The 22350-nt window shown below is 48.6% G+C and overlaps 1 pseudogene; it reads left to right on the top strand.

Annotated features, from left to right (window-relative positions):
• LOC140684473 (nuclear pore membrane glycoprotein 210-like) overlaps nucleotides 1-14591 on the top strand; it is a 47284-nt pseudogene extending 32693 nt beyond the window's left edge.
• Nucleotides 14592-22350: the final 7759 nt, after the last annotated feature.

Below are 22350 nucleotides of genomic sequence, written 5' to 3'. Positions count from 1 at the left end.
TTCGCTTTGCTGACGGCTAAAAAAGAAATGTAAAATAAAAGATAAGATGTTTTTAAATACACTGAAGTGACTATAAATGTTGCCTTTGGCCTGGTTTTTTCTCACTCTGCAAGAACACCTGCTGTTTCCTTTCTCAGTTACATGAGATTTGTTGTTTGAATCAAATTTGATAGTCATGAACATGAACACCGAGGAAAGAGTTCCCAGGAACAGTACTTTCATAGTGATAAAGAATTGTTCTTGAGATGTGCTCCCTCTTTTGCATCTTCCTGTGTCTTAATAGTGCTGTAAATCCCCAAGCACTGTATTTTTGCTTTTCATTCTGATATCACAGTGTAACTGAGACCTGTGGAAATACAGCATGCCTGAACTAAACATTTGGGAGCAGCCCCACAGTCACCAGCCCTTTCCCAGTGGTTGAGCCCACTGCCGTGAAGCTCATCTGTGCTCTCCCTTCCTGGCTGGCTTTGATTCCTGTTTATGGCAGCCCTCAGCTTGCTCTCTCCTGCCCTTTGCTCCAGCAGAGCAAGCAACTGGTAAGCCTGGGAACTGGCAGGAGAAGAAGGTGTTCTTACAGCTGAAAAATCAGTGTTTGGAGCTCCATGTGTGAAACATGGCAGCTGCTGCAAGAGGAGCAGTAACTGGTGCTGTGGCCACACTGTGCCCTTGGGGGCTCCTGCACAGAGCAGGCTGTGGGAGTCCTGCAGTAAATGGACAATAGATATGTGTAGATTATCAGGCATAAGGAACTTTGCTATTCTGTTTTTATTGCTAACGGGTGTTGTCACATGTTGGCTGCTGAGTAAGCCACATTTTGTTGTGTTAATATTCCCTGGCAAATGTAAAAGTCATCCTCCTTCCCTAAAATGAATCATTTTAAAGAGCTTCTATGTAATAACAAGAGGAGATGGAGACTTCTGTGTATTGTTAGCCACCCCAGAGCTCACCTGCTTTTCTGGCTCCATTATGTGTCAGCTTACCTTGGTGCACTGCTGTTGCTAATGCATTTCACCAGAGCAACACCAGAATTTTGAGCTTTAACAAACAGTGCTGTTTGTCATCATTTATTTGAATTTTAAAAACAATTTCATTGAGCTGGGTTCAATTTTGTTGTTGTTGGTTTGGGGATTTGTTTTTTGTTTTTTTTTTAAGGTAATTCACTGGCTAAAAAAACCCCAAACCCATGCTCCAGTAAAACCCCCTTAGAGTTCAGAGATTCACAGAATGCTCTGAGTTGGAAGGGATCATAAGGATCATGGAGTCCAACTCTAAATGGCCCATACAGGACTTGAACCTACCTGGTGTAAGCAGCACTATGCTCTGACCAGCTGAGATAATCTCAGGGCTGTTGGAGCACAGCTGAATGCCTTGCACTTGGCTCCTTTTAACAAACATTCCTTATGCATTGATGTTGTACAAACCTCATGGAACTCAGCATATGTTTTCTTTAATGATTAAAAAATCCGGTTGTATCGGTTCAGTTCAAAATATTCCTTCTTTTTCAGGTTCCTGTTTCCAATTACCACAATCCAGTGCTGGATTTGGCTGCCTATGACCAGCAAGGCAGGAAATGTGATAACTTCAGCTCCCTTAGTATTGTGTGGGAATCCACAAATAAGGCCATTGCTCGTATTGAGACGGAGCTGCCAATGGAGCTGACTCTGAAGGCGGAGGGCAATGGTCAGAAGAAAATGCAGGGTATGAGTGGGCTGAAATGAGCATTTCTTTGTTTGAAGGTCCAGATTAAATCTGTTTGGCAGTGTCTCATCTTGATTAAAGAAATTACTGTAATCTGCAGTCATCCTTCAGTTTAACGTCAATGTGCATTTTTTTAGTGTGTGCTATTAAAGAGAGGAGAAAAAAGGAACCAAGTCCAATGTCTAGAACCTATCTTGAGAGAGAAAGTTCTTGTCTGATGAGAATGAGCCTAGAGGAGCTGAATATATTTCTCATCTTTGTTGCATTCTAAGCTTACAAACTGTGGTAGTTGACCATGCGTTTGGAACTGCTGCCATCTCTGCCACTGCCACTGGATTCCAGCAGCCCCACCTGAAGGCAGCCAGAGCCCAAATACCGGTAACAGTACCTGGGGGGATTTGCCATTTCCCTGTGGTCAATGTCCAGTGTTCTGGTGGCTTTATTTCCTCCACACACAGTACTGTACAAATCAGGCGGCTCCCTGGTGCAATCTGGTTACTTCTGCAGAGGTTTGATACTGGTTCATGGTTTTCCTGCTTTCCTCTGCAGGTGGATAGGTGCTGCTATCCAAATCAAATTTGTCCAAGTCCTTGGGAGTTTTTTAACCATCTGAACAAGGGCATTACAGAGAAGTGTTTCAGTTGGTTTTGTTTCAGTTTAGGTTTTTTTAATGAATTGGTGAATCTCTGCTGCTTGTCCTTCACTAAATCAGCCATGTGCTTCATGCAGCTGTCACTGGGAAAGCAAATGGATTATTGCCCCTGCAGAGCTGGGTGGGAAAGTTCTGCATGAGCAAAGCAAAAGCTGACTGATTCCTCATATGGACCATATGTTAGTCTGGGCTCTGACTGATGCTCTCTTTTTTTTTTTTCCTGATGCCAGCCATAAGCACAGCTCTCATTTTACAAGTCATTAGCCACTCCCTGAAATACTTAGCTAGGGAAGAAAAACGGTAAAAGGTAATGATGATGAACAAAGAGGGCAGGTGTAAACAGCTGGCAGTTTTCTGTTTATGTCACTTTTGTAAACTGAATATAAGGGCAGGTTTCAGCCTGTGGAATAACCTGACATGTGCAATAACTGACTCTTAAAATATTCTGCTTCGTAACTGGAATGTCTGTTTAATCTTGTTAGCAAGATTTAAGTGGATTTGAACAATATGCATTACCTTGAAAACATACTTGAGGCAAAAAGTTAAATATGCAATGAGCAGTTACAGGATTTAACTCAAAGCAGGTAGCAGATGGGCACCAGTAATGTGAAATACTCTGTGGGCCTGGTTCTTCTCAGCTTGGCCCAGGTGTGGCATCTGCTTAGTAAATTCTTTGAGAGGTGATCTTTTTTGCCACTTGGTTCTTGACTTTTTTGTGAGGTTTCCACTCTTCTCATGTTGGGAAAGCATGGTGCAGATGTATGTCCCCTGAAAAATTTGACTATGGCTTAATGAGAATTACCGCAGAGACACAGTTACTTTGCTGCTGAAGTTATTTGCGATATTTGGTTGTGTTTCTTTTTTTTTTCCTCTCTTAGAAATCGAGCTGTAATATGGATACTTGATGTTCTACAATAATTTTGTAGTTCACTGTGCTCTGCTTTGTTAAACCAGTATTATATATTCTTTCTTATTTTTCGAAATAATTAGTAAAGAAGCTGCTCTAAACTTTGCCTTGAGTTCAGAGAACACTGGCATATTCTTAAGTTCTATTCTCTGTGTTTAAATTTCGGAGGACTCTGTAGATGCTAGTCCTGCTGCACTTTGTGGGCTCATGAATGTGTTGTTTTTTTCAAATGAGGTGACCTGGGTGCATTTTTCAAGTACATCAGCAATGGGCTGCTCTGTTCTGCTTTCAAACCTGCCCATTCTCCTTTCTTGCAGCCAAAAACACAAACAAAAATCTAGTAGATGGGATATTAAGATGTCTTGACTGTTGTTCCATGTTTAAGTGGAACACCCTATTATGTCATTAGGGAAAGATCACATCCTTTCCACATCAAGGAAATAATTCTAGTAATGAGGTGAAATGGGTACAGAGTACTGACTTCCTCTAGAAATCTTTTTCCTTTTCTGAGCTAATGTTGCTATGAGTGAGTGATTAAAGCTGCATTTGGTCCAGTATTCATGTACTTACACTTAAGGAAGAATTTCTTTTGGTGGCCTGCTAAGAAGCAGATGAAAAGATGAGCTAGAGCTAGAACACTTTGTGCATTTTCCTTATCATTCTGTATGACTTGGGCCGTGGCTCAGCGTTAATATCCTGTCTGTGCTTGTCAGACATCATTCTCTGATCCTGCAGTGCTGGGCCCTTATCCTCTGCCTTGGCCAGGGGTGCAGAACAGAGCAGCCCTGAGGATGCCCTTCCCTGTGCTGACTGACTGATGATGCTGACTGAATGCCTCTGGATCTTGTGGGCATCTCATCCCTCAGCCTGTGCTCTGAGCTTTGGTTGCCTGCTTTAAACATCCTCCCTGCACACACAGGACTCTGGCAGTGTTGTGCCTCTTTCTGTAACTGCTAACATTGTTCTTGCAGCACGAGGCTGTGCTCCCAGGGCCTGCCACCATTGAAGTGATGCTTGTGGAAGATGTGAAAGTGAGCCCCACTGGGCTCTCCATCTACAACCACCCTGACATCCAGGTGAGGAGTTACTCTGCTGCTTTCCAGCTGCAGGGAGGAAAACATCACACATTACAGGGGGTGTGTGAGGAGACACCTTTACTGGAAAGATACAATCTTAATTCAGGATGCTTTTCTGGTTTTGCAGGCAGAACTTCTCCTCCAACAAGGTTCTGGATATTTTTTCATTAATACCAGTGTGCCAAATATTGTAAGAGTGACACATGAAGAGACTCAAGGCATTGCTTTGGTGAGTGCAGTATTTCGTGGTTTTACACCTTTTTGCCAACCAGGTTATTGTTCTGCAGCTTCAGCACTCCTGGGCATTTTGCAGCAGGTGTGAATAGAGAGGCAGTAGCTGCATTTTGGATGTGTTTGCCTGTCACGGTTGTGCTTCAGGCAGGGGATCTTTGCACTGGCATTTTCTGCTCTAGTCTCAGGTACAGGAAATTGTTTCTTTACAGCTTTGATGCACTTGTGTTCCCTGTATAAGGTAAAAGCCAGTTCCAAGTACTTCACCCATTACAACTTTGTAGTAAAATGTTCCTGATTTCACAAACACACCACGAAGAGTAACATGACAGAATTATTCAGAAGCTACCCATAAGATTAATTGGTTTCCAGAGTAGTACTGGAGTATTTGCTGTGGGCCAGTAGTTCTGAAGGTTTCAAATTCTTCTATCCTACAGTGTTGTTTCAGGGTATTTTAAAATCACAGTATTGCATCCTGGTTTTGTGAATGAATATTTATTAGAGTTTATTCTGATCTACATATGAAGTTTCTAATGCACTTTTCCACTAGAAGATGCCAATAAAGTGCAAGTGTGCTTGACTTCATCAGGCCTGGGATATGAAATGCATTCTGCAGTGAACACCAATAAAACTCTGTGTTTGCATTGCTGCTTTCATTAGGAAAGAACTTGAAACAAAACAAGTTGCTCTAAAGAGTGGTTTTTATAAATGTATCAATTACAGGTTTGTCTTTTAAAAAGTAATGCTGATAAAGTTGTGAAATAATGATAACTAAGGTGGAAATTAGAATATCAAAAGAATTGATGGAACATCTTAATTGTCTCTAACTATTTTAAGTGTGAGGTGGGAATATTTTTTCCAACTAGGCACAGAGGTGAGAAAAAAAGTAGAAGAGATGAGGAGTTTTTTGTACATAGTACACTGTTCAAACTCTTAATAGTTTTTTAGTCCGGTCTCCCTGATGGGTTTAACTGATGTCCATGAGATAGGTTCAGTGCTCTTGTCTGGAATTCAGGAGTGGAGCAGTGACAGCAAGACAGGCTTTGTGAAGTGTAGGAAGAGATTTAACTGCCTGTCAGATTAAAGGAGAGAGAAGTCCACATTAAACACATTTTTTAAAAAATGTGCAACCCCACACACATTTGGCAGGTTTGTTAGCCCTGTGTGCTGTGCTTGGGTTACATCCCAGTACAAGCCCTGGGTTTTTCCATGGAAGCAGCAGAATGGCCTGGGAAATCAGCAGGCTCTGTAAGGCTGCTGCCATGGCAGGTACCCGTGCAGCCAAGTTGACAGAGGATGAGTTGGCAGTAAACTCTTGTGAGAAACTAAATTCAAGCTATGTGGAGCAGTGATTCTCAGACTCTTCAGTGGGACTGCCAAGGAGGAATTCTGTAGCTCTCCCTCTGGTTTTGACACAGCAGCTTCTCTGGGCATGGGTGGGTGGTAGCAGGGGAAGAGTTAAGAGTGGCCACCAGTGCAATATCCCTGGATACTGGGAGCCAGTGGGCACATAATGGGAGAGGAGAACAGCAGAGTTTGCTGAGACAGGAAGAGTTTTAAGAGTTGCAGTAGCCCTGTTTGCCCTTTTCCCTGTTTGCTTTCTCTGGTCTCCCAGCCCAGCTGAGCTCCATTCCAGCTCCCTCCCTGTGCCACTTCCCCTGCCCTGCTACCCAGCCCCTGTGTTAGCCACCCTCTCTGGGAACTGCTGCTGTTCTGGAAGCTGACCTTTATTAAAACTTCACATCCCTTTCTATTTTGAGGCAGAAACAGGAGTAGTGCCCTCACAGAACAAAATGTCAGCTTTCCCCACTGCTCTGCTGCTGGCTCCTGTGGTGCTGCTGGGCAGAGCTGAGAGTTCACTGAGCTCCTGTGCACTGGGGGGCCTGTCCATCTCCCCTTGTTCAGAGTTCAGAGCACACAGCAGGACACCCGACTTCACTGCTCCCTGGCCAAAGGGAGGAGAACAGCTGGGATTGTCCTGAGGTCTGTGACAAGGTCAGGGAGTTGCAGGAGAACTGCAGAGCTGATGTGAGGAGCAAGGTGTGGCTGCATGGCCTTGGCAGAGGGGACTTTGGAATGGGTGCTTAGTTCTGAGGGCTTGTGTTTGGGACCAGAGGTCTCTCTCTTCATTGTTTTATTCTCTTTATCTGTTAAGTGTAACATTCTCGTTCTTTAAAAAAAATGTAATAATAGTTTTATTAAAGAAACACCTGATCTGTCAATTGTCCTCTTACTTGCCAGGATCTACCACCAGGTTTTGGCTGCTCAGATGAAAAGCAGTGACAGTAGAGTACAGACCTTACAGGAAGCAATACCAGTGCTTTACAGGCATAATTTTTGTTCTCACTTTTTTTTTTTTTTTCCTTATCACTTTGGTTTTCACTCTAAGAAAATTTTGTTGCTCTAAAGGATTTGTGTGTTTTTTCTCCTGTTGGGAGGAGGGTAACAGGATGCCAGACTGTTCCAGATGAAGAGCTGTTAATTCACTTGGTGCCTGGGGGCTGTTTGCACTAGCTCAGTAGCTTAATACTTTTTACATACATTTTAGAGCTTGATTTTTATTTTGGTGGAAGAATTCTCCTTGTGTAAGCTTGGAGATTTCTGCATCCAACTGCTTCTGCCCTAAAAATGATACAAATTTTATCCTGTGAACAAGAGACAAAAGAAGTGCTATAAGGCAGTTTTCTTTTGGCATTGCAGGTGCAGCCTCTGCTCCCAGGATCAGTGACTGTAATGATTCAAGACCTGTGTCTGGCTTTCCCTGCCCCAGCTGAAGCTGAAATTCATGTGTCTGATATCCAGGAATTGCACGTGTGAGTTGTTGGCAAGGTCAGTGCCTTGGAAGCAGCATTAGGAGCTGATCCAGCCTGCCCTGACTCCTGTGCTGCTGGTCCTGAGCACAGAGATCAGACATGGACAAGATGCTACAACAGAGAAACAACTGCAACCTTCCTGTGTCTCTGTTTCTCCCTCCCAAATTTATCCCTTCAGGTTGTAAGGGTCTCAGGGTATCAGGCATCTGTTCGTGTTCTGTGTGGCAGAAATCTCAGCTTTTGCATTTACATAGTAATATTAATCCCTAATTTATATGGACATGCTCATTTACATTTCCTCCTGTTTAAAGTGCATGTGAGCAATTCTTTTAGGAGTAGGTTTTGCCCCAAGGTCATTTTCCATATGTCAGGTTTTAAAACTGAACAGAAGAAAGTCCAGCTCATTGCTCTTGCCAGCTTGGGTGCACCTTAAACAAAAGAAGTGTTGATATTTCTGGATGTTTTAATTATGCCCTTGCCAGCTGAAGGACCTGAGTTCATTCATTTCATCTGACACTAACTCCAGCTGGCAGGGATTAGTGTTTAAAATCAGTGTTAGTCTAACCTTGGGGCTCTATCTCCACTAGCCTACTACAAGTATAATACAAAATCAAGTGAAAATTTTTATGCTAATAAATAAGAGTGGTGTGAATGCAGAATGACTGGATATATCTGTTTCAGGTGGAGATTGGAAAAACAGTTAAAGCTTATGTCAGAGTTCTGGATGACTCAAAGAAACCTTTTCTGGCAAAATACTTCCCTGTCATGGATCTCAGTCTCAAAGCAGCATCTCAGTTTGTCTCACTTGTGTAAGTTAATGGACTTTTGAAATTAATCTGTGAATAAGAATTGGCAAAAAATGAATAAAGATATTAGGTTAAAGGCATGGTAATACACAACGGCTGAGAGTCTATTTATTTTCTTTTTGTGAAGCCTTAATTACCTGTTAAAAGGTAAAATATTATTTGTGAGGGAAGTTGCCTGAACTAACAGCCTGAATGTTGCTGGCTGATGAAGGAGACTGCATTCCTCCAGTGTGATGACTGATGAAGCTTTGTGCATCTTGGAAGCAGTGACTTGGCAGAGATTGTCAGGTGAAGAGTGCTGTGTGAAGGCACATCTGATGTTATCAAACTCACTGTCTGTTGCTTGTTTCATTTTCACTTCAAGTATTTAATGTTTCAATACAGCACAGTTTGCAAAGAGCAATCATGTGTAAAAATGTGATAATTTCCTCAACTTTGCTTCAGACTGTCACTTAGCCTTGTGGTAAAACTGCTGGTCACTAAATGAGTCCTTTGCTTTGCTATTTGTAATTTACACTGTAATTTACTATCTCTTTAATGGATTTCTTTGCAGCCCCCTGAGGGAGGCTTCGGATGAGCACACTGCTGCTTTCCTGGTGCATGGGATGAGCATTGGGCATACGAGTCTGATGGCAACTGTGGCTGACAGAAGAGGACAGAGACTCAATTCTGCTCCACAGCAGATTGAAGTAAATAATTTCAGATAAGATACAGGCATAAAGAAAGTCTGTGCTACAATGGAACAGGAATACATACATTATGGTTACAGTATAGTAATCAATTTGCCATAAAATTCATTCTATCTGGAAGCTGACCTAATGCCAGTCAGATTTCAGTGTTGTTTAACTCAGATGAGTTAAATTTCGTCATGCTCAGTTTACTGTGATTAAGCAACTAAAGAATCAGTTGTACACTTGTACAGTTTTGTGGTGTCATTTATCTGACTGAAGGATCCTGAACACAGGTATTCATATTTCTGTTTTTAGGTCTTTACCCCATTTACACTACTGCCAAGGAAAGTGACCCTAATTATTTGGGCCATAATTCAGGTGAGGCATCGTCTTACATATTTTCTTTACTTTGTAATTTCTGTTGTAAAATGAATCTTCATAACTGGATTTTCAGCAGGAAATACTCAACTTGACATTTATCTGCATTCACACTGAATGGACTGACAGGCTTGTTGGAGAGGGGCTTTGGGCAAGGGCCTGGAGTGACAGGACACCAGGAGTGTTTCAACCCAACGCAGGGCAGGGCCACATGGGATATTGGGCAGGAATTGTTCCCTGTGAGCAGGGGGAGGCCCTGGCACAGGATGCCCAGAGCAGCTGTGGACGGGTCTGAGATCCTCTGCAATTTCCCAGTCTCTGAGCAGGTCAGGAGGTGCAGCTGTTTTCACAAGGGAGTGCTCTGGCCCAGCCCCCAATAGCCTGGGCATTCTCCTGATCTTTACCTGTGACTTTCACAAGCATTGCCTGCTGAAGATCACACCTGTCCAGTGGGGAATGTTTCCATCTGATCCAGCTGTTCCTCTTCCTTTTTCAAGTAATTGACCAAATGCCTGTGCAGAAAGAGGCACTTCCTGGAGGAGGCAGTGGGTCAGTGCCAGCCTCTGCTGCAGGAAGGAAGGCGATGCCAAGCACGGACACAGGCATGGGCACAGGAGGTGATTGCTGTGCCGGGCTCAGCTCTCAGCAGGGCTGTGTGGCAGCAGCTCTTCCCCCAGGCCCTGCCCTTGCACGGCCCGGCAGCAGCCAAAACTGGAGGCGCCTCGGCTTTCAGGCCTCTGGAGCTCGTTCACAGCCCTGGAGAATCAGGACTCCTGCACCAACAATGTCCCTCTTGCTGCAGCTGCTCCCGCAGCCAGCCCTGAGTGCCCAGAGGCCCCAGGCACAGGAGCAGCCCCGAGTGGGAGCCCTGCTGTGAGCCCGAGGCCAGAGCCAGCCCTGGCACACAATGGAAACCTTCTCATCTTGGTTTGCTTCTAGATGGGGATGCCCCAAAGGCTTCTCCATTAGCCTGGCGGTATGACGCTTTGAAGCCCTCTGGGCATCCTGCAGGTATGTTCTCAGTGTCTCATAATCATTGACTATCTGGAAGGAACCAGGTGACAGAAGCTCCTGTGCCTGTTCAGTTACAGGCGTTTCTGCAGAGAGGATCTCTCCAACTCCTGGGCTGGATGATGCGCACCAACCCAGCTCCCATCACAGGGGTGAGTAGTGTGTCCCTGCTGAACCCACAGGCTGAGCACTGGTTTTGTGGGATCTATTCCTAGGAAATGGAACAACTTTCTGTTAAGATCCTCCAATAGGAAACACCAAACACATGGCAGACAAGAAATCCCAGAAACCATTTGAAGTCATGTGGAAAATGCTGAAGGAAATGCTGCAGGCAGGACAAGGTGGGTGCATTTCCCTCAGCCTTCCCCTGGGACTCAGCAGACGGGGCCTTGCCCTGCACATATGGACAGGCCCTGCCTGGCACAGCGGGAAGGGATCCATGGCAGCCTCGCTGCCCCGCTGCTGCTCTCCTGGCCTGCAGGGCTGTTTCCCAGCCTGGGCTGGCTGCAGCTTCTCCCCAGCCTGTGCAGGAAGGCATTTGGCACCAGCTGACAGGGAGCCCCAACTGCACCATGGGCCATGCACAGCCTGAAATCCCCTGAAGTTTCCCTGTCTCTGAGCACATCAGATTGAGGGGCTGTTTGGAGAAGGGACCAGCATAGGGCAGTCCCAACATCCTGAGTGTTTTCCGATGCTTATCCATACCTTTCAAAAATATTCCCTCCTCAAGATGTTACCTTCCCCATTCCCCATGCGGAATGTTTCCATCTGATCCAGCTGTCTCTTTTCCATTGTCGGGAAATGAAAGGAGAGCCTGTGCAGAAGGAAGCATTTCCCAGAGGAAGCAGTGGCTCATTGGCAGCCTCTGCTGCAGGAAGGGAGGTGATGCCAGGCACAGTCACAGGAGGTAATTGCTGTGCCTCTGGGCCTGAGCCCTGCTGAGCCTTGAGCTGCCCTCTCTGCTGCTTGGCAGCATGGGCACAGCCCGGACAAGGCTGGCACAGCCCAGAGGAATTATTATGCCCAGGACACTCCGGTACTGAGCAGTCCTGCTTGGGTCCCTCTGTGGGAGACACGTCCCGAGACCTGGGAGTGACTGCACGGGGTGCCCATGGTGGGGAAAGGGCAGAGGGGGAGAGCAAGGCTCCAGAGTGTCCTGAGAGGGCCTGGCTATGTGCCCTTGGGCTGAGGGATTTGTCCCAGCAGTAAGAGGGCAGGAGGGACAGGGGGAGGCAAGGATACCTGTGGAACTGCCTGCTGCAGTTTTCCTCTGGGCTTTAGGGAGGGTTTCCTCTGTGGGAGGAAGAGAGCCCCCAGGGCCCCAGGCTGCTCCAGCTGCCCATCCATGGATGTTGCCAGGGCCTGCAAAGAGCATGGACAGTGACCAGGAGCAAGCCCTGAGCTCCACAGGCCCTGTGTTCCTTTGGCCTTTTCCATTCACATCTGGATCCCATGGCCTTACCCAACCCCCTTGCAAGTGCTCAGTTCCTAAAGGCAGAAGGGGACCACAGCACACCAAGGAAATGGTTCTGATCTGTGCTCACTTCTAGATTTGGATGGCAACCTGGATTATTTGGAAGCTGTGCTGGAAAATGGCTTGAAGTTCTTGGATGATGTTGGAGGCAAGTTTTGAATGTGCCTTTCCTGAGACAAAAATCAGAGTCAGTGTGACAAGAGCTCACCCATCTTCCACTTCCCTTAACATCATCTCAGGGTTGAAGGAACCTGGAAGCCTCGCCCTGCTCACTTTCTGGAGCCCTGAGTGATCCCACAGGATCACTGTCAGTGGGAGGAAGGAACATTTAGCTGTCAGTTTTATTCCTGTGTGCAATGCCAGTGTCCCTCTGTGTGATCTGTGCAGCCCCAGAGAAGAGCAGAGAGGGAAGGGGCCGAGCCCAGGGCTGTGTCCTGGGGCTGAGCCTTGGGTGCAGCCTGAGGATCTCCTACAGTGCCACAGGAGCTGTTCTGCCCTGCCTTTCTTTGCAGATAACCCTGCTGGTGAAAGTGATCTGGCTTCCCAACCCACGTTCAGGATGGAGGCTCTGGGAGATGGTGAGGGTAGGTCAAGGCCTTTCCCCCTGCGAGAGCTGCCAGCTCAGAGCCCAAAGCTCGGCCAGGGGGGCATCGCTGCAGGTGCCAGGACAGAACCATGCACGAGTGTGCCCTCGCCCTGGGCCATCCCCTTATGACTTCTGCCCAGGCCTGGCAGGTGCTTGAAGGAGGGAGGGCCATGGCCCAGTCCCAAAACCCAGATGTTTTTCTGGTCCTTAACCATGATTTGAAAAGCATTGCCTCCTAAAGATGCCACCTCCCTCAATGGCGGATGGTTCCATCTGATCCAGCTGTCTCTTTTCCTTTCTCAAGAAATGGACCAAACATCTCTGCAGAAGGAGGCACATCCCGGAGGAAGCAGTGGCTCAGTGCCAACCTCTGCTGCAGGAAGGAAGGCGATGCCAGGCACGGGCACAGGCACAGGAGGTGATTGCTGTGCCAGGCTCAGCCGGGCTCAGCTCTCAGCAGGGCTGTGTGGCAGCAGCTCTTCCCCCAGGCCCTGCCCTTGCACGGCCCAGCAGCAGCCAAAGCTGGAGGTGCCTGGGCTTCCAGGCCTCTGGAGCTTGTTCACAGCCCGGGGGAATCGGGACTCATGCACCAACTATGTCCCTCCCTCTGCAGCTGCTCCCGCAGCCAGCCCTGAGTGCCCAGAGGCCCCAGGCACAGGAGCAGCCCCGAGCGGGAGCCCTGCTGTGAGCCCAGGGCCAGAGCCAGCCCTGGCTCCCGACTGGGCCGGGGCTGCACTGGGTCCTGACAGGGCCTGGCTCTGTCCCCTGGGGCTGGGGGAGCTGTCGCAGGGCAGGGAGGGCCAGGGCTGGCAGGGGCTGCTCAGGGATGGGTTTGGTCCCTGTCCCTCAAAGCAGTGACTGCCCAAGCAGCTGTGCTGGCCCCGGGCTCTCCTGCCGGCCTGCTGGGCTTTGTTGGGTGGCACAGCCTGTGCCAAGGGGCGGCCAGGTGCCTGCAGGCCCCAGCTCTGGGGCAAACAGAGAACGTCCTGGCCATATCCACCGTGCTGCCAGCTCAGCAGTGCAGCACAGTGCGGGCTCACGCTCCCCATTGCTCCCACAGATGCTGCCGGCCCCACAACACCTGTTCCCGATGCCCAGAAAAGCCTCAGAAGTCGTTGCTATTGGGAAACACACTGTTTGCTACAGTTAATTGCAGGTCTGCTTTTTTTGGAGCTTTCCTTCATGTTCACCTGTGTTGGAATCTGGTGTTACTGCAAGAGAAAACGGTGAGTGTTTTCATCATCTTTCCCTCAAACAGTTTATTTTAAAAGTCTAATGTAGATGGGAAACATTTCCAGTCAGGCTGCAGTGGAGCTGTGGCCAGTCCATGGCTGTCCAAAGAACTCAGCTGAAGGTTCTGCTGCTGCCCAGTGCTTTCCTTGGCCCCTTCATTGCTGGGCCTTGTCCTGGGGCCCCGCTGGGGCTGCAGCCAGTGCTGGCTCCCACTGAGGCTGTCTGGGCAAGAGCAGCCCCAGGGGCACAGGGCAGAGGCACAGCAAGGTGGGGAGGAGAAAGAGCGAGGACGAGATCGCCCCTGAAAGGCAGAGGCGCTCTGGGGCCCGCTCCTGGCCAGGGAGCCTGCCCAGAGCCGTCCCCTGCTCGCTGGGGCCTTGAGGGGCAGCTGTCCAGCTGGGCCAAGGTGTGCCAGCCGCTCCAGCCGTGCTGGGGAGCCCTGCCAGCTCTGGGCCCTGCTGTGCAGGAGGCTCCCTGTGTGCCACTGGCAGCTGGGGCCTCAGCCACTCCTCTCTCCACAGCAGCGCCTCTGCAGCTTCACAAGACCAGAAAAAGACTTCAGCCACGCAGACCTGTGCCTGTCATCAGCCATCCACGAGCCAGTTTCCAACATCCCTTCCACAGCTGCATTACCCACTTACTTCTGGGGACATGCTGCCACCACCCATAACAGAACCCTCTGTCCCCAAAGGTGCTGGCCCTGGTGTCCAGCCAGGACAGGAGGTGCAGCCCTCCTGCCAGGGTAGGGCCTGATTCCAGCAGCATCTTTGGGCTTCAGCTCTGGTCCCTGGGTGCTCCCACCAGCACTGGCGGAGCTGCTTGTCTGGGCACAGTCAGTGCTGGGCAGGCAGCAGCTGGGCTTCGGGCACCTGAGACCAGCAGCTACTGTGTTTAGTTTTCATTTTGCAAGATTTAGAAATATTTTTCATAGAAAATTCTCCAAATATTTAGTCCCTTTTCCCACAACAGTTCTATATTTTTCAAAGTAGTTTTAGAATTCTGAAAAACTTAAAATATTTTTACACTTCTAGAATAAAAATTAAAATTCTATGTAATTAGTAATCTATGCTCTTCTGAAAACTAAGACACCCTATGACTCACAGCCTGTTTCAGAGGCTCTTTTCCCACCGGAGACTTGTGCCTAATCACAACAACTAACCTAAAACCTTTTCCCTGATGTTTTCTGGGATTCCTGACAAGCTCACCTCTCAGTCTTCAGAGGCAAACCTTGAGCACAGCAGGAATCTCTTCAAGTCACCATCTTTCTTTGCTTCTGCACAAAGTGCCTCAGTCATAGAGCAGGGGCTTTGCTCAGCTTCCTGCCGCCCTGCTCCCCCCAAGCCTGTCCTGAGCCCTCTGCTGCAGCTGTTGCGCTGCCACAGAGCTGCTGTAAAACACAACAGCTCTGCCACATGCGCTCAGCAGGACTGGAGAAGCTTTCTGGCCTTGCTTACATTAGGCTGGTGGCTTCTCTAAACACAAGTTGAGCTTTTGAACGCTATGTCTCACCTGGCACAGGAACTGATGCTGCCTTTCTCATGGAGGCTAAACTCCCATGGGCTTTAAAAGCTTTCTGGCCAGCATAAGGCCTGGAAAACCATTTAATGCAGCCATTTAGTATTGAAAATGGCCCAGTCTATGTATCAAAGTAGCTTGTTTAAATGCTGGAGCCCATCAGAGCATCCCTTCAGGGCATATCTGTCTCTCCCCCACCTCTGCCTCCATGACTGCCAAACTGCACCTTTGAGAGTTCTCTTCTCCAGAAGCTGAATGGCACCTTTTTATTTGGGGGAGGAAAAAAAAAAAGGAAATGTTCTATGCTACTATCATCATCATCACAATAATGAGCTGCAAATTAGTTAAATGACATCAACAACTCAGACTGTGGACTTAGTTCTCAGAGTGCAGCACTGGCTTTACTATCCCTTGAATCTGCAGATGTGCTACAGTCTTTAAAATCCGTTTCATGCTTACCTAATTTGGAGTCAAGCACAGCTCTGTGAGAGCTTTAGGGGTTGGGCCTACCCTGGCACTCTCGTGTGTCTGGAGTGACCTGCCCAAGCCATCTGCCACCTGAAGAGCAAAGCAGGGTATGGAAAAGCACAGGCTGCAGAACAGCTCGAACTGCAGGGAGCCCATTCCTGTCAGGAGTAACACGACCATCCCACCTTAGGACTGGGTTTTGTGAGAAACAACTGCACACTTTAAAAGTTTTAAAACGTTTATTAAACATTTACAAAAACATAAGAGAAGGACTAATAAGGAAGAACAGGCCTGGGAAGGCCCCCTGCCCCATGGCTGCTACCTGCCAGGTGGCTGCCTCATCTTCAAGATTGATGCTTCACCTTTTACATTCCTGGAGGGTGCATCAGCCACCCCTGGGCCCTCCCAAAGTCTGTCAGTCAACCCTTCTTTGCCGTTTATCGGTGGAATTTATTTCTTGTAGCTGCATTTGAAGGTCAGGTGTTGTCATGCCGCGTCCCCCCAGCAACAAGCTTTTCCATTCCTAACTCTCCCATGCAAGGGGTATATGTCGATACCTATTGTGGTGGACCCCCACTGCAGGGAATGACGTGCATTGACTCCATGTTTGCAGAAGGATGAATAAAAGCTTTATTAAGCTGTCCTATATTATACTATACTAAAAACTATACTACTGCTATACTGAAGAAAAACCCGTGACCCTTAGAGACAGTCCAACACAGAGTGGCTCCAGTTGGTCAAATGAAATCAAAACACCATCACCAGAGTCCAGTGAAGAAATCCCTCTTTGGTAAACAATCTCCATAACACATTCCACATGTGCCAAACAACAGATGCAGCAAATGGAGATAATTGTTTTTCTTCTTTCTCTGAGCTTTCTCACAGCCTTCCCCAGGATGTTCCTGGGAAAGCCTGTGTCTCTCACTGTTCAAAGGATATGTGAATACCACACACGCCTTCTTTCTACCTGTCTAGACAGCCCAGGCTGTCTGGTGGGAACAATTGGGAGTGGGGGGTGAGATGTATGATTATAATTTACTCCAATTAAATATTGTTGTATTGAATCAAGGCAAATATGATTTGGCATGTATATTTTTTAGTTATTACACAATACACATACCAGCACTGTAAGCTGCCCCCCCCCCCCCCCCCCCCACACACACACATTTGTTTACACCAGAGCCAGGTTTTTTTTGGACAATGCCTCACTTACAAGTTAATACATGTGGCTATCCTGGAGATGGGCTGTCCCAAGAGGAGATACTGGAACACCTGGGAGCTGATCATCCTGGTAGCGACTCAAGATTGGGATCGCTGGAGTCCTCCGGGCTGATGCATCTGAATGCCACGGTTCCCATAACCTCATCAGGAAAAATTGTCCACACCTGGACCTGGATTGTTCAACCCCGGCTGAAAGAAAAGAACTTTATGAATATGTGGGACTCTGAATAGAGAGAAAAGGCAGGTGACTGAAATCATGGCCTCAGGCAGAAAATTTCCTATAAGAACTGCAGGGTCCGGGAGGGTGGTGTGTGTGTCCAGGGGAACCTCTGCCGAGAGGCTCCTTCCTGTCACGCACCCAGTGCCGAACCTGGGCTCAGCGCTGTCCTTTTCCTTTTGGCCTGCTCAGAGAGAATTCAATCCTGAATAACTTTTTATTGTTTCATTTTAAATTTGGCTGGACTAATTTTCATTTATAAAAGGGGGAAGGGGACTGTGGGGAGAACGGAGAACATCTAAACAACAAATCACAATAACATAACTCTACATCAATAAAGCTTCTCTTAAGATACACACAATATTCATCCCTTAATTGCAAGAGCCAATCATCTCATATTCTATCTATTACAGTTTGGATGGAGACCAGAAGTAATACCTTGCAAAAGGAAAAGAGGGTACAAAGGTCCCTGCAGTCCCCTGGCCTGGTACCTCAGCCAGTGGGGAAAGGAAGAGGGCAGCATGTGGCCAGGAGTTTAAATAGAGGCTGTGTCCTCCAAAACTTTGAGAGAGAAAACCCCAGCAGCAGATGTCCCCATGGACTCTCTCCCTTTATTCAAACAAAGCTGCAGGGCTCCTCTGGCTCCTTTATGGACACTGGCTTTTCACAGCCTGGTTGGTATGCACACCTATTTCCTTGTATCAGAATATCACCAGCCTGCAGTGACTCCCTGCCACTCTGGTCTGCAGGAGAAATGGAGCTAATTTCCATTAAGGCCCTCCCAGAGGGATGGAAGAACAGACCCAGAAGAGACAAGCAACCCCTGCAGGCATCCAAACTTCTGCACCAGATGCTGAGTCGCAGAGGGGGGCGTAGTGGGTGCATTTCCCTCAGCCTTCTCCTGAGACTCAGCAGCTGGGGGTTTGCACTGCACATGTGTGTTGGATAATATACCAAGCTTAATTTTTTTTCATTTCTCTAGTCAGGCTTGGTTTGCCTTTGCCTTGGGGAAAGGAATTCTAATGGGTTTTTTAAGGGATGTTACACCACTCAAGGGAAATGAGCTTAACATCTCAATAAACTGGGAATAACCCAAAAGGTTCCTAAAAACATCATGGCCATCGAGAAAAATCTATGACCATCATCTGCAAACATCAAGGAACGTCAACCCCAGACACTGCCCCCTGGCATAGTTGGAGACACCTGGACTGGAAAAGCCTGAGAAGGAAATCAAGGAGCATGGCTTTTCTTGACATCAGAGGCGAAGAAATCCAGGTCCAGTGGGAAAAGAAATACTAAGAACATTGCAAATTGAGACCAATGAACAATAAACGAATGGACTTCTGTTGGTTTTGAACTGTAAATGGTTTGGGCATCAGCCATCCCCAAGCCAGTTTCCAAGATCTCGTCCACAGCTGCACTATCAGCTTGTTGCTGGGGGCACGCTGCCACCACCCAGAACAGGACCCCCTGTCCCCGACGGTGCTGGCCCTGGTGTCTGGCCAGGACTGAAAGGATCCCCTCCTGCCAGGGAAGGGCTTGAGCAACATCTTTGGGCTTCAGCTCCGGTGGGTGCTACCACCAGCACTGGCGGAGCTGCTTGTCTGGGCACAGCCAGGGGTGGGCAGGCAGCGGCTGGGCAGGGCCTCCTGAGACACCACATTTTGGCTTTGCTTTTCATTTTAGAATTTACAAATTTTTAGAAATATTTAGATTTTTTTTTTTTACAAATAAAACCCCAAAAATTTCTTCCCTTTTTCTATAGTAGTTAGGATTTTTCAAAGTAGATTTAAAATTTAGAAAAACTTAGAACATTTTTATACTACTAGAGTAAAAACTTGAGTTGCATTTAATTGGTAATCTTTACTCTGGGAAGAGCTAAGACAACCCAGGGCACCTAGTCTGCTGGAGAGGCTCTTTTCCCACTTCAGATTTGTACCTAGTCATAACAACTAACGTAAAACATTTGCCTGATGTTTTCCAGGATTTCTGACAAGCTCGCCTCTTAGTCTTCAGAGGCAAACTTTGAGCACAGTGGGAATCTCCTACTGTGCAGGTAGGTCTCCTCTTTTTATCTTGGTTTAGGGCAAATCTGGGAGATGACCTCCAAAGGGTTCCCGAGAAAACAGCAGGCCTGCCTCCAGCTAGTTTGGAAAAAAGATTTTTTTTGGAGAAAAGTTGAAAAAACCTCTATATTTAACAGGCAAAGCATTCACTGTCAGGAAAAAAAATAATAATAAAAAAAAAGAACATTATTAAACTATAAAACTTCTCGCCACTTAGAAGAAATGACAAACTCAGAAAGTCCCCTCTGTGGGCTGTGGCTCTGCGAACTCACTGTGTTATCAGTCCCTCTGGCCCTGGAAATGCCGCAGCCCAGGCCCAGCCTGGTGGGCCACAGGTGTGAGCTGCTGGTGCTCTTCTGGGTGTTCAGTCCAGAGCAGGTTGAAACAGTTCCATGAAAAAAGAAAAACCACAGTCCAGAGAAATTCCCTGCCTCAGCTAGCTAAATACTAACTAAAAAGCAAAGGAGAGCTCTATCCTGCTGTCTTGTCTGTCCGCTGAAAACACAGTCCAGGAGAAGGATGTGGGGGAGCAAGTGCAGTTTCTGACAACAAACTCTGCGCTTCTTCTTGCCCTCTGCCCCTTCACTCTTGGAACAAGTCCTAAAAGTGCAAAACTTATTTCTGGGCTGAACTGACAAGTGGGGATACAAGCATCATAAAGTCACGCCAGGACAGTGTCCCAGCTGCAACTGGGGCCTCAGCTACCTCATCTCTCAGCAGCTGCCTCTCTGAATGGGGCAAAGAACTCCAGGAACGGCCAAACAACTCAGTCAGGGACACATCTGCCCGACATTTCCCATCTCCATGCCCATGCCTGATGTCTCTGTCACAGCTGCATTACCAGCTTTTTGCTGTGCCGATGCTGCCGCCACCCAAACAAGACCCTGTGTCCCTGAAGGTTTTTCTGAGCAATGGCCATTGGATGAAGCAAAACATTTACAGTCAGGGCAGTCCATTTGTACAGAAGGGAGTACACTCTGGGGGTACAGCTAAGACCATGAGGTCACAGAGGGCTCTAGGGTCACAGCAGGCTGAGGTCAGAGCAGGCTCTGAGGTCACAGAGGTCCCAGAGCCCCGTGGTTCCAGAGCACCACAACGCCCAAGCAGGCAGTCCTTGAGCACAACTGTTGCGGCGGCAGCAGCGGTGGCAGCAGTGGTGCTGACATTGGGACAGCGGTGTCAGGACAGTGGTGGCAGCAAGAGTGGTGGGACTGGCAGAGGGCTGGGCACCATGGCCCTTGCTCTTTGCCTCCTCCTCCTGCTCCTCCTGGCCGTGGCCCTGCCTGCCAGGGCTGCCCAGGCTGCTCCGATGAAAGCGCGGGGAGCAGGTGAGCCGGCAGCCTGGCTGCCCTTTCCCGGGACAGTGCTCCCTGCTCCCCGGGAAGCGCTGGGGATGGTTTTCCCGTGGGCTTTAGGGAGGGTTTCCTCTGTGGGAGGGAGAGAACCCCTGTGGGCCCTGGGGCTGTCCCTGTTTTCTCTCTCCAGAGATGTTGCACAGGACCTTAAAGAGGGTGGAGAGTGACCAGGAGCCAGCTCTGAGCTCCTCAGGCCTCTGTGATAGCTTTGGCCTTGTCCATTGCCACCAGGCTGCCACAGCCTTACTGATCCCCTTGCAGTGCCCAGTTCCCTGAGGCAGAAGGGGATCCCAGCACACCATGGAAATGGTTCCAATCTGTGCTCCCTTCCAGACTGGGATCATAAATTGCGTTATCTGGATGCCCTGCTGGATGATGGCTGGAAAATGTTGGAGAATGCTAGAGGCAAGTTCTCCCTGTGCCTTTCCTGAGAGAATAATCAGTGTCAGTGTGGCAAGAGCTCACTCAGGAGCCATTTCCTTTAACATAATCTCATGGTAGAAGAAATCTGGAAACAATGTCTGGCTCCCTTCTAGAGCCATGAGTGATCCCACAGGATCACTGTCAGTGAGAGGAAGAGGCGTTTAGCTGTCCATCTTCCTCCACTGTGGAATGCCAGCGTGTCCTTCCCTGTGCTCTGTGCAGCCCCGGAGAAGAGCAGAGAGGGAAGGGGCCGGGCCCAGGGCTGTGCCCCGGGGCTGAGCCTTGGGTGCAGCCTGAGGATCTACAGTGTCACAGGAGCTGTTCTGTCCTGCCTTTCTTTGCAGCTCAACTTGTTGATGACAGCGATCCAGTTTCTAAAACCATGTCCATGAATGAGCCTCTGAGAGATGCTGAGAGTAGGTCAAGGCCTTTCCCCCTGGGAGAGCTGCCAGCTCAGAGCCCAAAGCTCGGCCGGGGGGACAGAGATGACAGATGCTTCTGTGGCTCTTGAGTTACAGGTGTGGCTGCAGGGAGGACTTTTCAGGCTCCTTTGCTGGCAACTGCACACAAGCCCAGCTCCCATCGCAGGGGTGAGTCGTGTGTTCCTGCTGACCCCACAGGCTGAGCACTGTTTTTGTGGACTCATTTCTGAGAAATGGAACTATGTTGCTCTAAGGGCCCCCAATTAGAAAGAGCAAAGCTACAGAACACAAGAAACCCCATGAGCCATCCAAACACATGTGGCAAATGCTGAAGGAAATCAAAGAGGCAGGACAAGGTGGGTGCATTTCCTCAGCCTTCCCCTGGGACTCAGCAGACGGGGGCTTTCCCTGCACATATGGACAGGCCCTGCCCGGCACAGCGGGAAGGGATCCATGGCAGCCTCGCTGCCCTGCTGCTGTTCTCCTGGCCTGCAGGGCTGTTTCCCAGCCTGGGCTGGCTGCAGCTTCTCCCCAGCCTGTGCAGGAAGGCATTTGGCACCAGCTGACAGGGAGCCCAAACTGCACCAGGGGCCATGCACACCCTGATGTCCCCTGCAATTTCCCAGTCACTGAGCACATCTGGAGGGGCAGCTGTTTAGAAGAGGGAAGGCCCTAGAGAGACACTTCAAATCCCATCTGATTTCCTGAAGCCTATCCATGACTTTGACAAGCCTTGCCTACTGAAGATGCCACTTTCCCGCTGGGGAACAGCCCCACCTGATCCAGCTGCCCCTTTTCCTTTCTCCAGAGATGGATGGAGAGGCTGTGCTGAAGGCTGAGTTTCCCAGAGGAAGCAGTGGCTCACTGGCAGCCTCTGCTGCAGGAAGGGAGGCGCTGCCAGGCACAGGAGGTAATTGCTGTGCCTGTCTGCCTGAGCCCTGCAGAGCCTTGAGCTGCCCTCTCTGCTGCTTGGCAGTGCGGGCTCACAGCATTACCTGAGCCCCTTGCAGTGCTCACTTCCCCATAGAAGGGGGATCCCAGCACACCATGGAACATTTCCCATCTGTGCTCCTTTCTAGATTGGGTCTGTGACTTGCAGCATTTGGAAATGCTGCTAAACCATGGTT

Source organism: Taeniopygia guttata, chromosome 6 (genome assembly GCF_048771995.1).
Source record: "Taeniopygia guttata chromosome 6, bTaeGut7.mat, whole genome shotgun sequence".
Lineage (NCBI taxonomy): Eukaryota > Metazoa > Chordata > Aves > Passeriformes > Estrildidae > Taeniopygia > Taeniopygia guttata.
The sequence above is the reverse complement of the archived record's forward strand: the minus strand, read 5'-3'. Positions and strand labels throughout refer to the sequence as shown.